Source organism: Sinohyriopsis cumingii, chromosome 1, assembly GCF_028554795.1.
Source record: "Sinohyriopsis cumingii isolate HCF-2022 chromosome 1, ASM2855479v2, whole genome shotgun sequence".
Lineage (NCBI taxonomy): Eukaryota > Metazoa > Mollusca > Bivalvia > Unionida > Unionidae > Sinohyriopsis > Sinohyriopsis cumingii.
In genome coordinates this window covers 102,850,875-102,866,048 of record NC_142961.1, presented here as the reverse complement: position 1 = coordinate 102,866,048, position 15,174 = coordinate 102,850,875, and the positions used below count along the sequence as shown (strand labels likewise).

At 34.8% G+C, this 15,174-nt stretch overlaps 1 protein-coding gene across 1 annotated transcript in view; it reads left to right on the top strand.

Moving 5' to 3' along the window:
- The window catches only part of LOC149807465 (uncharacterized), a 496,731-nt gene that overhangs the window by 320,247 nt on the left and 161,310 nt on the right, over positions 1–15,174 (top strand). The gene's annotated exons all lie outside the window — the stretch shown is intronic.

The window sequence follows — 15,174 nt, the reverse complement described above, 5'->3', positions numbered from 1 at the left end:
TCAACATGTTAACTTGACTTTGGATCTTAGGATTGATTACAGATGCAATTTTTATGTCATCCATGTTTTCATTTTTTTTCTCAATAGACCGTCATGTGACTTTGATTTTGTTCTTGATGTGGTGATGAGCTAGATACAAAACAAGCACATCAATTTTATGGCACACCTGGGACAGTCAATGGACTCAATCAGTTAGACTATTTTACCCATGCCTGTTTTGCATGATTATTTTTGGCATGTGGTTTGATTGATGTTTATTTCATGAAGTTATTTAATAGTCAGCACGCACCTGCATTAGCCGGGTTCTGGCTGTCAATTTTCCCTTGCACTGGCCAAAAGCTTGCTTCATCTGCTACAAGTTGGGGAATTCCCAGTAGAACTTCAGAGTAAGTAAAGTGGAAATTTATGTCACTACAAAGACCTGTGAATATTACAGTACTTGACAGCACTTGGCTGGTCATCAAAAGCATGTGTTCACAATGGTTTCCTTTAGCTCATATCTACAGAAATGTTTTGTTTTGTTTTAAATTCTGAGAACTATTTCTTTATTAAACCTGAGGAATTTGCCCAAGCATTTTTATTCACTGGAATATTTGCTTACATATCTAGATCATATATTTTGCAGTCAGTACTTGTGCTTTAGCTTGCATAGATGTAGAGATTGGATGTGCTTCCAGACGTGCTGACAGAGTACTTGTTTCTAATATTATCGGCTTTGACCTTGAGTTTGTCCTCAGTTCTGTAACAGTTCATTTCTTAAGATGTGAGCTTATAGGATCATGTAGGGTGGTGGGAAACTTGATCAGGAGACGTAAAGACATTCAGCTTTACATTATCTTTTTCTTAATGAATACGTGTATGAAAGATCCAAACATGCTCATTTTATAATTTAACTGATTGAGGAGCAAGGTCAGGTATCAAAGATGTTTTCTGGTGTTTTTGTCCAGCAGTCCTGTGCATTTGATTAATTAAATCATCTCCTGATCAGGTCCAATTATATTGGCTTAGAGTGATAATTTAGAATGGCACAGTAAAACTTTATATCAAGTTTCTGTATCTACACAAGGACATGTTGTGCTTTTTACGTCTTTCAAATAATTCTCTATATCTGCTGCAAAAAGTATAGATGCATATATACAGATACCCTGATTGTATTAACACTGCTGATTCAGCAGGGATTCAAGTGCTATTGTGATTTTTCTAATTTTTTCCCCTCAAAATTTCAATTTATTTTTGTAACCATTTCTAAAGTGGGGAGGGTGAGGGAATGGGGGGGGATATTGATTGATATTAAACATAAGATTGAAAATTATTAGATGTATATTGTATACTCTGTAATGTTCATAAAGCAATAATAGATTATAATGCAATAAACATGGGTATTTTTTAAAGCACGCAGCCAATCCCAGCATGCTTTGCAACTAGTAATTATCATACACTGTATATGGCATCTGTCTACATCCAATTTAATTTATTCAGTTTCGAGAACTATGAGGAAATAATATTAAATAATTTTTCTGAATTAATTTTTTATATGGTATGCCATAAAGTGTAACAAATTATACAAAGATATTGCCCCACCCCTATAGAATTTACAGTATTTATTAATGTATTACAATATAAATTCTTGAGCATAAATTAAAATTATCTGAAGAAAAAGAACTCTTACCTGAATGAGGAAAACTGCTGATTATTGTATGTTACCACTTTTGTTTCTGTACAATAACTCTGAACACCATCTGCGGTTACAAATCTTTGTTGATTGCTTTCATTTAGGGTGAGGAAGAAGCCCATTAAATTAGGGGTCGGATGATAAAGGGCACTAGCTGAAAGAAGAAAAAAGTGCACAATAACATGAGTTCTGCATCACATACCTGGATCAGACTTTGTGGATGGGTTACACTCAGAGGTCAATAGGTTAAAAACCAAGGTCACTACAGCTGACCGAAGAAAAAATTGTTTTTACATCATAACTTTACTTTTGAACCATGTAACTTAGCCGAAGTTTGTGGTTGGCTTGCACATAAGCATGGAAAAGGCCATTTAATTTCAGGGTCAAAGGTCAAGGTCACTGAAAGAAGAAACCATGGTTTTTGCACAACAATATTAGTTCTACACCACAGAAATGCATACAGATTGTGTGTTGCTTGGAGACAAGGTTAGAAAAGAAGCCTATCAATTTTGGGTGTAAAGGTCAGAGGTCATGAAATTAATATTTTCTGCACATTAATTAATATTCAAGACTGCATACCTTGACCAAAGGTCCAGGTCATTGAGATTTATTGGTCAATAATTTCCCAAGTCAGCCATGTCGTACATGCGCCTTCATAGGAGACTATTAACTCTTTACCTCATAGAGTATATGGCTTTTTAGGCCTTCGATACACATGTAGCAAAGTTACCCAGTGCAGTGCACTATAAATAGAACAACTGTTACCTGTTTGACTCCATACACATAAGCCTGCCTGTTAACTGTTGAGTAATGTAGTGTATGTTACGTTTAACAGCAGTTTTAACCATTTTACATTTTTGGTACACATCTATTATGTATGGAAAAATTTAAGAGTAAAGTCCGATCATTATAGCTGTGTAATTATTTTTCATGGAAGAATTTTTTATTTGCTTTAAAATCTTGAGAGAACTCGTTCACCATCAAGTCAGTGAAGCCGCGTGACCAACCTTTGCTGCCATTTCTCATACTCAAAATTTACAAGTTTTTTGTCAGCGTCTACATCACTAAGTCATCTGAATTTATAATTTATAAAAATTAATTGCTGCCTACATCAATATCAGAGCCTTTACCTAAGTTATTGAAGCTTTCGTAGTTGTGATTCTAATCGTGAAATCTTCATAAGTACTGAATCAAATCTGCGACCTTCACTTTGGAGAGTAGAGAATACGACCCAGTTACTTTAAATAGCAGATTTCAACCAGAGCATAAACGGTGACCATGTGAGCTGATGTAATGGTAATTCGCGGAAATGAATGTAGTATCTAATAGGGGTTTTTCTCACGAAGGTGGCTCTACATAAACTCGCTTAAACTGGCTGATGTTTACAGCAGGCATCAAAAGGCGCTTCCATGCGAATGGAGTAGAGGCGTCGAAAGGCGCTTCCATGCAAATGGAGTAGAGACGTCCAGAGGCGCTTCCATCATATAACGTGATGACAGATTGGGGTCTTTACCATTCCTTCACATAAGGTACTGACAGGTCAAGGTCTTTGCCATTACATGACATAATGTAATCATAGATCAGGGGTTTTGCCATTCCATCATATAATGTGTTGGCCATTCATTCATATTCATAATGTGCTGATAAATCCGTTTCTTTGCCATTCCATCAAATCATGTGATAGATCTGGGTCTTTGCCTTTCCATCATGCGATAGATCAGGGTCTTTCCCATTCCGTCAAATCACATGATAGATCAGGGTCTTTGCCATTCCATCATAGTCATAATATGCTGATAGATCAGGGTCTTTGCCATTCCATCATGTGATAGATAAGGGTCTTTGCCATTCCATCATGTGATAGATCAGGGTCTTTGCCATTCCATCACAGACATAATGTGCTGTCAGATCAAGTTCTTTACCATTCTGCCACATGATAGGCTAACAGATCAGATTATTTGCCATTTCATCACATAATGTGCTTGTAGATCAGATTATTTGCCATTCCATCACATAATGTGCTTGTAGAACAGGGTCTTTGCCATTTCATCACATAATGTGCTTGAAGAACAGGTTCTTTGCCATTCCATCACTAATACTAATTGTATTACATCGAAATTATTATATATGACAGGCAATACATGTTCGGTGAAGACTGCTCTGGTGGCCTAGTGGTTAGAGCGTCCGCCTTGGATGCAGAAGGTCGTGGGTTCGATCCCTGGCCGAGTCATACCAAAGACTTACAAAAATGGTACTAACAGCTGCCTCACTTGGTGCTCAGCATTAAGAGGTTAGTGTTAGGACTGGTCAGCCTGTTGTCAGGATAATGTTGCTGGGTGGGACATCATGCTACATGCCTGCGGCATGATGCCCCAGTGCTAGACATCACTATAAACTGCCACATTGCAGACATCGTAGCGATATGACTGAAAAATTGTTAAAGCTACGTTAAAAATCCAAATCACATCACATCACAACACACTATAACCTGCCACGCTGCAGACAGCGTAGCGATATGACTGAAAAATTGTTAAAAGCTACATTAAAAATCCAAATCACATACTCGTACATAATGTGCTTGTAGAACATGGTCTTTGCCATTCCATCACATAATGTGCTTGTAGAACATGGTCTTTGCCATTCATCACATAATGTGCTTGTAGAACAGGGTCTTTGCCATTTCATCACATAATGTGCTTGTAGAACAGGGTCTTTGCCATTCCATCACATAATGTGCTTGTAGAACAGGGTCTTTGCCATTCGTCACATAATGTGCTTGTAGAACAGGGTCTTTGCCATTACACAATGTGCTTGTAGAACAGGGTCTTTGCCATTTCATCACATAATGTGCTTGTAGATCAGGATCTTTGCCATTCCATCAGATAATATGCTTGTAGAACAGGGTCTTTGCCATTCCATCCCATAATGTGCTCGTAGATCAGGGTCATTGCCATTTCATCACATAATGTGCTTGTAGATCAGGGTCTTTGCCATTCTTTATTTTTATGATTTTGAATGAGTATTCAAAATTCAGCTCTGCTGGTGCTTGGTGCTTTATATGACATCCACTCTAGGTCTTTATTGTTCATGGTTAGGTCTGTCTAACATTACACACATAAGGATGATTGCTAATGAAACACTGGAATATTGGAAACTGGATATTTTTATGTATCTAATCATCCAAACAGTCCATAAATCAGTTAATTTTTCTAACTTCATCTGCATTCTCATTCTCATTTTGGAAAACATTACTGCCAAGGAAGGGTTATTACATAATGAAGTTTGGGGAAATGTATACTATAACTAATAAAAACTTGAAGAGGATTTGAAAAGTCATTAAATTTGTACCACTTGAAGATCAGACTCCTGTACTGACAGAGAGCCTGCATGGCTAATTTATGGCACATCATAGAAAGCTGTAGATTTCCCAAAAGTCACATATATTTTTCAATGACTTTAACATTTTCTTTCACAGAAATGTAATTGCAATTATTAAAATTGTATAAGAATTTTTCTGATATATTTTGAATAAGAGGTAGAAGTCACAACCACTTCATTTTGTATCCAGTCTCCACTCAGTTTCACTACTATATATATATGCCTGGGTCCAATTTCCTCTCAATTTCATAGAACTACTATGCACCTAAATAAAATTGACTTCATACTGATGTCTAATGTAATAATATCATCATTTCAAGCTGCGCAGTAGGCATTGTTTTAAATGAAAGTGGACAGCTTTAAGACACTTCCTGACATTTTATGTTTTTTAATGTCAAAATGGTGTCACCAAATGTTTCCCAGCAAAATTGCTAAAAAAATTCCCTCATTTCAGACAGATGCCATGTAAAAATGTTTCAGTGTAGAAATGTTTACATTATTTTTTTTATATGCATGCATTTTTCCAGAATAATGAAACACACAAAATTGGAGAGCTTGAAAATAGATCAGAATTTTGCACTGCCTTGCATTGAATTGATAGTGTCTTTCTCACCTGGGAAAAACAGGTAACAAATTTAGCAAAGAATGGCCACCAGAGTTGAATATTGCTTTAATTATCTTTCCAAGCATGACTTTACAGAGCCTTGCCACTGAGGACAGAAGAGCAGATAGGTTGAAAATTTTGGACAGAAGGTATATGAGATACTAGTGTAGCATGTGTGTGATGCTTTAATTTACTGCACATTGAAGCGGTACTGTCTACAACTAGCCGAAAATATATCTAGTAGAGTGCTGCACACCTTGAGTCTAGTCTACCTGTCAAACTCTAGGCCTCTTAACCAGAAATATAACACTTCTCCACAACACCTGACAGAAAATAATAAATACCAGGCATTCTATGTTCTGAGTGTAGCATACCACATGACTAGATTAGAATAGCATTTCACAATTATTCATAACCACCAGGACAATTTGTATTAAATCTAGTTAAGATAAAGAGTACATACACTATGTACAGTTATGTAATGACATTTACCCTAAATATGTATCCACATTTAGTATAATTATTATATAGGTAGAAGCCCTGTTTTGAATATTATTTAGGTAGAAACCTACTTTTGGATTTGATTTTGGTAGAAGCCCCCTTTTGGTTATTATTATGGTAGAAGCCCCTTTTTGGATATTATTTAGGTAGAAGCCCTCTTTTTGATATTATTTAGGTAGAAGCCCTCTTTTTGATATTATTTTGCTAGAAGCCCTCTTTTTATTATTTAGCTATAAGCCCTCTTTTTGATATTTTTTAGCTAGAAGCCTTCTTGGATATAATTTAGGTTGAAGCCCCACCCCCATTTGGTTCTTTTTTAGGCAGAAGCCCTCTTTTGTTTTTGTGATCCACCATTAATCAAAATAGAAGAGCCCGTAAATGACTTAACATAAATGAACACAATAGAACTGATCTAATTTGGCAGAAAGCCGTCAACAATTTGATTAAAATCTTATTTCCACTGTCCTACGTGAAGATCTGATAACGACTGCTTAGGGGGTCAGATGTCAGTCAGGCGAGTAATATTGGGTCCACTTGGGCCTCTTGTTTTTATAGAGGCAGTAAATTCACTGGTAACTATGTGACCCTCAGAGACATTCATTTAGTGTTTCTCAGTAGAACACAGTAGGTCTACCTAGCAAGCTATTCATCTTGATCTGTTTCACAAAGTATTTGACAGTATGTCAGACTTTATTTGTCTTTCAGCAGAATGTAAATTTCACTCTTGGTGCTTTGACTTTGTACCATATTTGTTCAAGTGGAATATGACCAAACTGGGAAGATCATGCAACCATTATAATGCACTGGGTGATCAGGTTCTGCGTGTGTTCAGTACATTATCAGATTTGTAGGTACTGTTTACAGTCAGATGCATGTAATGCATGGATATATATGGCATCAAAAGAACGTATTAAGACCATTGGAGAATGTCGAGATTTTCTTAAATTTAAAAATATAAAATGTGGCAAGATATCTTCATCCAGTCCAAATTTGACACCTACATGTACACAATATTGAAACCTGCACAACATGATCTTTTTTCTGGTAGATCTGCATTGACCTGTTTACTTGTTGTAATGACAGTCTGTAGGAAACAAATGACAAGTTACACAAAATTAATGGATCTAACACAATCAGGTACACAGTGCTCTGAAATAAAAAAAGAATCAGGTACACACATTACCATGCCAGAAAAATTACATGGGAATCTTAGACTACTATTAGAAACAATGTTGCTTTTCTTGCATTGAAGAATTCCAAAACTTCAGGTTCATATGGAGGTAAAACAGTCTCCATTTAGAAGGGAAGATGACAGTTGCGCACAGAAATAATACACATTTTAGGTATCTTATATAAAGGTTTTTCTGCTGGTAATTGAAACAGAATTCTTGCATTTTTTGTGCTTTATGAAACAACTATTCTGAGGAATGTGAATGAACACTCCACTGAACATAATTTTTTTTATATCCAGAATGAACTCTGACCTTATGCAATGGGACATCACTCATATCTATCTTCTGAGATGGCAGTTGGTATCTGTACTGTATGCTATGTGAACAGCATAGATCACAGATGCAGTATCCTAATAGGGTCTGTCTCTCGCATGAGCACTTTCGCAAAATTGGTTTTTAAAGCCACACCCTACATTGTAAATAAGTGGATAAAACCAGGTCATGGGCTAGATCCTGCCTGCAGGCAAATGGCTGCACGTGTCTGTCATCCATTGTTCACTCTGATTATTGAAATTGATAGTGTAGGCTCTGATTTACATATTGTTTTAATTGTTGCATGGACTCTGATCTCCACCAGACTGTTTTAAGTTGTGTAGTCCCCGATCTCCATACTTTGTGTTGATTGAGTGGACCTTAATCTCCATACTATGTTACAATTGGGTGGACCCAGATCTCATATGTTTTATAGCTGCTTAGGCCCTGATCTCCGTACTATTTTTTATTTTCATGTACCCTGATCTCCGTACTGTTTTTTATTTTCATGTACCCTGATCTCTATACTGTTAATTGGTTCAAGTCCATAATCACAATTTTTTTCAGAATCCCAAATCAGTGATAAAAAACCTTCTAATCTGGATATTTATATAATCTGATTTATTCCCAGTTAAGCAGCAGAAGAATATTGTTTTAAAATAATTTCTGAATGAATGAGAAATATCTTAAGAGGAAGAATTGAGATCTGATTTTTTCAGTTTCAATAAAGTAATGTCCTTTTGAAAAGCACCTAACATCATAATTAGTTTTCTGACTTAAAGAATGTGTTAATTTTTATTTCAAAGTATAGTAATAAAATCAAATGCTTTACAACTGATCCTTACACTGAAGCATCTTTTTCACTGTTTTGAACTACCTCAGATGTAAATTTTCTACCCTTAGGTTATAGCTCCCCTGGTAAATATAGCTAAGATCATGAGCTACATAACAGATCTCCACTTCTAAATATAGCCAAGATCATGAGCTACACAACAGATCTCCACTTCTAAATATAGCCAAGATCATGAGCTACACAACAGATCTCCACTAGTAAATATATCCAAGGTCATGAGCTACACAACAGATCTCACCTTGTAAATATAGCCAAGGTCATGAGCTACACAACAGATCTCACCTTGTAAATATAGCCAAGGTCATGAGCTACATAACAGATCTCACCTTGTAAATATAGCCAAGATCATGAGCTACATGTACTGCTTGCTGTTAACAAAAGAAGAAAAAAATTCAAGTTCTTAGTATAAACTAGGGGTGAAATGATACACCCTGGCTGCATATTGATATGATTCAGTATCAATATGATTCATGATACACAGCCACGAGATGATACATTATTAATACACATGTCAACTTGATGCCCTTTTTATCTTTAGAATGTCTGCCATTGGTAGGATGGTGCCATCCAATATTTGTTGACACATTGTTTGTATTTACAGTATGCACATTGCAGACAGACATAGACTTATAATTTGTTCATATAGTATTCTCTTCCGTGACAAGATTTTTTTAAAAATGGTTCCACACAGACTACTTGTTAATTGTCATTTCATCATGTTCCGTTTGGTCAAATGCAAGACTCATTTAGGTCACCCCATCCTTTGGTTTGCACTGCATGAATGGCTTAAAAACATCTAACTTCATGTCACCATTTAAATTTGGAAGGCATTACATTGTTTTCTTCACAACAGAAGAAATTTTGCAATTTCATGCTGCAAGGAAAATTTATCTAAAACAAGTCGGAATATGGGAGCAGAGATGACTAACAACCAAATCAGTCATGTTTTACTGTCGCAGCCACATGCACTCATTTCTGTTGATGAAAAAGGCAATTATTGACAACACCTGCTTCCCTTGTACAAATCAAGACAAGGTGACAATAACTCTTATGGCTTAGAATCTGCTCCCTCTCCAATTCTTTGCTAAATTTGCTTTATCCTCTTGTTACATTGAGAATATGATTACATATATCAACGTTCAAAGCTTGTTTCCAGTGTATGATTGAAGTACTTTACAGATCATTTAATAGCCACTTTGGTGCAAAGCTAATCAGTTGCTTTTTATCTATTTGGATCAAGTTTTTATGCAATGCTTCCAGTGTGTGGCATTGTGAATAAGCTACAGTAAGTTCTGATTCTTGATTATTGTTTAACCCTGGACTTGAACAAACAATAACCACCAATCAGAACCAAATGTAACAAATTTCACTGCATGGCACACCAAAAGTGTAGCCTTCAAATTCAATCCAAGTATACAAGACCCGAAGCAACAGAAAAGCTTCCTGTAAAAGTGGTTATTAAGGTATTTAAATCATACATGAAAAACAAGTCTGGAGTATCTCCTTTACATTGATATATGTTATTGGTGGTGAACAAGCTTGAGGGATAAAATAATTAGCGTGGAATAGGCAGGTTGAGGCAGATTTCAAACTATGCGAGTTAGTCACTTTGTGTTAATTTGTATCAGTTCTTCACCTCTATTATCAATATGGGTATCGATAATGAAAAAGTGGCGATAAATCATTTCACCCCTCGTATGCAAATTAAAAGGTGACAATAGTACATGTAGTGGCAAGCAAGATATTTTTTGCATAAATTAAGCTTTAAATATTCAGATCGATTTATTGGTGTTGGTTGAAAAAAGTAGGTTGCATTAGCAAGTTTACTAATAAGAAAAGGTTTACATTTTCAGGTGGCCAGAATTTAGTATATGGGCAGTATTATGGTTGATTCAGTTTATATCAATAACAAAGCTCCAATTTTGTGTGTCTGTCCTTTTGACTGTCTTTCAACAAATGAAGTACCAAACTAACATTTGCTTTACTCTACCTGTAATCACCTGGGTTTGGTTTGATTTTTGTGTGTGTTTATGACACAGCAACACTTTGAAGATTGAAGATTTTATTTTTCCGAAGCAAGTAAAGTGCCTTGTCGAAGGATATGCTGTGATAGTTGGTCTGATCGTGGGAATTGAACCCAGGTCCTTTTTGGTCATGAACCCAATACGTTAATCACCTGGAATTTTTAATGATGTATATATTGACATATTGCCAACATTTCAGTATTGTTGATCAATAATTTCTGGTATCAGATGAAACTTAATACTTCATGGATTTAATTACCTTAAATGTGATTTTATTTCTGCTATAGAAACTTCATAGACCCTGATTGTTTTGTGCATGACATTAAAAATTATTGCTCAAACAGCCCCTGCTCTTTGCATGACAAGCAAACTGTTACTTAAAAAGATCACTATAAAGCCTTCCGAGTTAATGTTCTTGAACTGGGCATGAAACATAATAACATGGACGAGCTCAGAGTCCATACATTCTTAATCTCTTGGACCAGCTCAGAGTCCATACATTCTTAATCACCTGGACAAGCTCAGAGTCCATACATTCTCAATCGCTTGGATGAGCTCAGGGTCCATACATTCGTAATCGATTGGACGAGATCAAGGTCATACATTCTTAAGATTGTAAATGTACTCTTAGTAAAGTTGCATTTACAGAACTCTTAAAATTCTCTGAATGAGAGTTCCCAATTTTTAATGACACAGATGCACTCTAATTGTTGAATTTGTATTGCTTTAGTTTGTTTGTATTTCATGGGCAAAAAGGTTTGATCATTATGGATCAGCTCTTTAGTTTCACAAATTTTATTCAAAACTACAGATTAAGAAACAAAAGCTTAACATGATGCTTGATTGGATTGTTATGAAAAAGTTATCTTGTATAAGGATATGTTAAAAGTTTCGATTGCCAGGAAATCTATTCTCTAGTGTCATGATTTATTTAGAGTGTGTTGAAAAGTGTTTTAAAAAAATTATTAAAGAATTTGTATTTGTACTAATTTTTTTTAATTGTGAATACGCAGTAACAGGTACATAGTCTATTGATGTGATTGCTTTCACATAAGGAAACTTATAAATTCCGTTTGCAGATGCATGATGCCTTAAGGTTTCATCTTTCAAACTAAATTGACAAGATGCTTTAAAAGATTTATTATCTTGTTTTTGGACTAAAGTCAGATAGTCAAGATAATAAATATACCTCGTGTTTAATACCTTCAATGTACTCCTGCCTAATTAAGATACCATTAACCATTGCTTTTGTGATGATCCTAAAGCACTAAAGTCACACTATTTGTGGGAAGGGATTGATAAAAATGATTTCTTCCAAAACTGCGAGAAACAGCCATTGTAATAAGGAAACAGTGTAATCATTTTATTTTGTACAGGAATTTGCATCGTTTTTATTTGGATATTTTGCAGCAGATTGAATCCTTCGAATTTATTACTGTGAAATTGCTAAAAGCCAGTATTGCCTGGGATCAAAGCAATTTTTCAGTTATATGGGGATTTTTGGTTTTTTGGTTTCAGTTAAGAATGATATGTGATATAGGTGTTCTGTAATATACTTTACATGTAACGGTATATACATTTCCACAAAACATCATTAGCTTGGCAATTTTTATAATAAATATGTTGGATGAGATCACATCTTGTGTATTTCTGTTTAGGTTTTATTTCACTTTGTTTGGATTAAGGCTGTTGATAAAACATTGGCTGGCTACGTTCTTTTATAACTTTTAAATTTTATTCAGTTCATGTTAGTGCAGTATATTTAATTTTGGACTCCCCTCAAAAAATGTAATTAAGTTTTCATAGTAGGGAGGTTTTTGTTTAGTGATTACAAGTTTATTGAAATTGAGATGGAAAAAGTTGGGACAAAAAACAGGATTCATTTTCATAAGGTTTCATGTTTACAGAGGTTTTTGATTTTGTGAGGTTGTACAGTTCATGGTAGTTATAATGTCATGTTTGAAAATGAATTTTTACAACTTGTCATTCTTGAAATACAGTTAGAAATTTTAAAGGAATTGCTCATAGTGAGGAGTCAAACAAATTAGAATTTTGAATTTGAATTTGAATTTTGAATTTGAATTAGAACAAGGATCAGAGCTTTATTCACTTGACAGATGAATCGAGTGATGTGAACCAAAATGACTTGACTTTTACAATCCAGATTTTGGAATTAATGTTTACCTCATTGTTTGTCCATGTGTCAAAATGCCCCCCAAAATCTCACTAATTCTTGATCTTGGAATGTCTCATCACTTTTGGTACCGTATATACTTGCTGGAAATAAGTTACACCCATTTGCTATCACATAATGTGCCAGCAGATCAGGGTCTGTATTCTACTCATTACATGTAACATAATGCAGAGATCCTAATCTGTCTTCATATTATGTGATGGTTTATCTAGGTCAGTGCATTTTCCATTTGGACTCAACTTTTTAGTGAGTATATACAGTACTTCATGCTGAGTACAGAAATGTACAATCATGGTTGCTAAATTGGAATTGACCCATATTTCCCAAAATGACGGTTTATTATGTTTCATCAATATTGACGATAAATGAAAAGTAAAACATTGAACACTGTATCGGGATATGCAGTGAAACCTGTCTAATTTAAAGTTTATGATGACTAGACCTGGAAATTGTAATACATCTGAGATTGAGTTTTCACTATCCGACAGTCAGTAATAAGCTTTCAAAAGTAATGCTATTTGTGATTGGTCAGAACAGAATCTCAAGCACAAACTTGGGCTCTATGATTTTTTTATTTCAAGGACTGATGAGTAAATAATAAAGCTTCGGAGTTTGAGTGCAACATTTTGTGTCGCCCAATCACAGATGTTACACAGATGACTTCACTTTTGAAATCACCCAACCACAGATGTCTTTATTTTGAAATCACCCAATCACATTTTATTTTTTAAATATTACATTTGAATGGAATCGAGTGATCCTTCCAGTGTACAAGTTAATCTGAGTGTGAACAGATAATGCACTAATAGTTCAGGATTTACTCTGTTAATTCTTCTTTGATTTGTGCCATCAGCATGGAACAGAATCTAGTGTAAGATGCAAATTCGGGTCTGTGGGTGAATACAGCATGCATTTCATAGACATTGGTTAATTAAGATGTTGGTTTTTAGTTGGTGGGTCGGTTGACTGGTTGGTTTTTGATTGGTGGGTAGGTTGGCTGGTTGGTTTTTAACAGGACTTTGAACACAATTTTGGCTTTATGATGCCAAGGAAATGGGAGCCAATTGCCTTTACCTACCTCACAGCAAGCAAGCTACTCCGGTAGCATCAAATCTGTGACCCTTGGATTCTGAGTGAAATTTTCTGCCAAGTGAGCTATCTACATAGGAAGAGACTTGTGAGAAGAAAAAAAATCAAAGTACTTGCAGACACAAAGCCAATTGCTTAAAATATCCAAGAATTCACCTATGTACTGTGATCTGCTTTCTTATATGTAGAGTAAATTGTGTAAAATTACAGAATTTCTCGTCAAAATTTAAATACATACTTTAACAATACCACTTAGTGTATCTGGGCAGAATTTAATCAGTTTTGGCAAATTTGTTTTTCTTAAAGATACAGCAAGATGAATAAGTACATATTATAATAGCCAAAATTCTTGTGACAGAGAAGAGAATTGATTAGCAGTTCATTGGCTTCACAGATAAACCATTATTAATTGACACTTGTTAATATGTCATTATATAAGTAGCCTTTATTCGGATTGAACATGTTTTGCTGTTCGGAAAGTCAGACTGTTATGATAAAAGAAAATTGTTAATAATGTTGTTGCAATGATATTACATCCCAGTGTAGTTGCTTGCACATATTCACTACTCAGAAACTGAAATGAATATACAAGTATTGTGGCTTTGGAGCATGGGGCTTGGTCTTGATTTATGTCAGCATGCTATGTAATGAAAGTGTGTACAGATTAATTCACTAATGGACATGTATTTCTCCAATTAATTGGCTATTTGTAATAAACCAAAAAAGAACTACAATGTATTTTCATCTTGTAAGTATGAAGCTTATGGTAAGGTACGATAGAGTAAACCTCATGAAAATATTTCAACTTGATTGTACTGATATTATATTAAACCCTTTTCACTGAAAATAATTTCATGAACTAAGAGATTTGTATTGCATATTATAGAAGTAAATTACTTATTAAATATTTTCAATTTAAACCTTGAGACTGACTTTACAATCTGTTTTCTATACTCTTTTGTTCAGATCACAAATTTGATCAGTACAGTCACTTCTTTTTCTCAGACAGTCATCAAATAAACTTTTTTGGCATTACCTTTTTGACTTAATGAGCTAATCAAATAAACTATAATCCACTTGTACTAAAATAATGTTTAAAAAACATATAAAAATTATGTCATAGTGGCTTAGTCTTCATGTCAAGGACATTATTGCTTAAAAATAATATTTAAACTCCATGCAGACTGTTGATAATGTGCTTCTGAATAGTATATTTATTTGAATCACTAGTCCTAATGATTATTTATAAATCAGTGTTAGCCATTTGCAAGAAATTAATACTACCTCAACATTTTTCAAGGCATGCTATGAAAAAATGTAAATAAAAAGCTTCATTCATACGCTGTCCAAGGAGAATTTGCATTCTTTACAATACTTC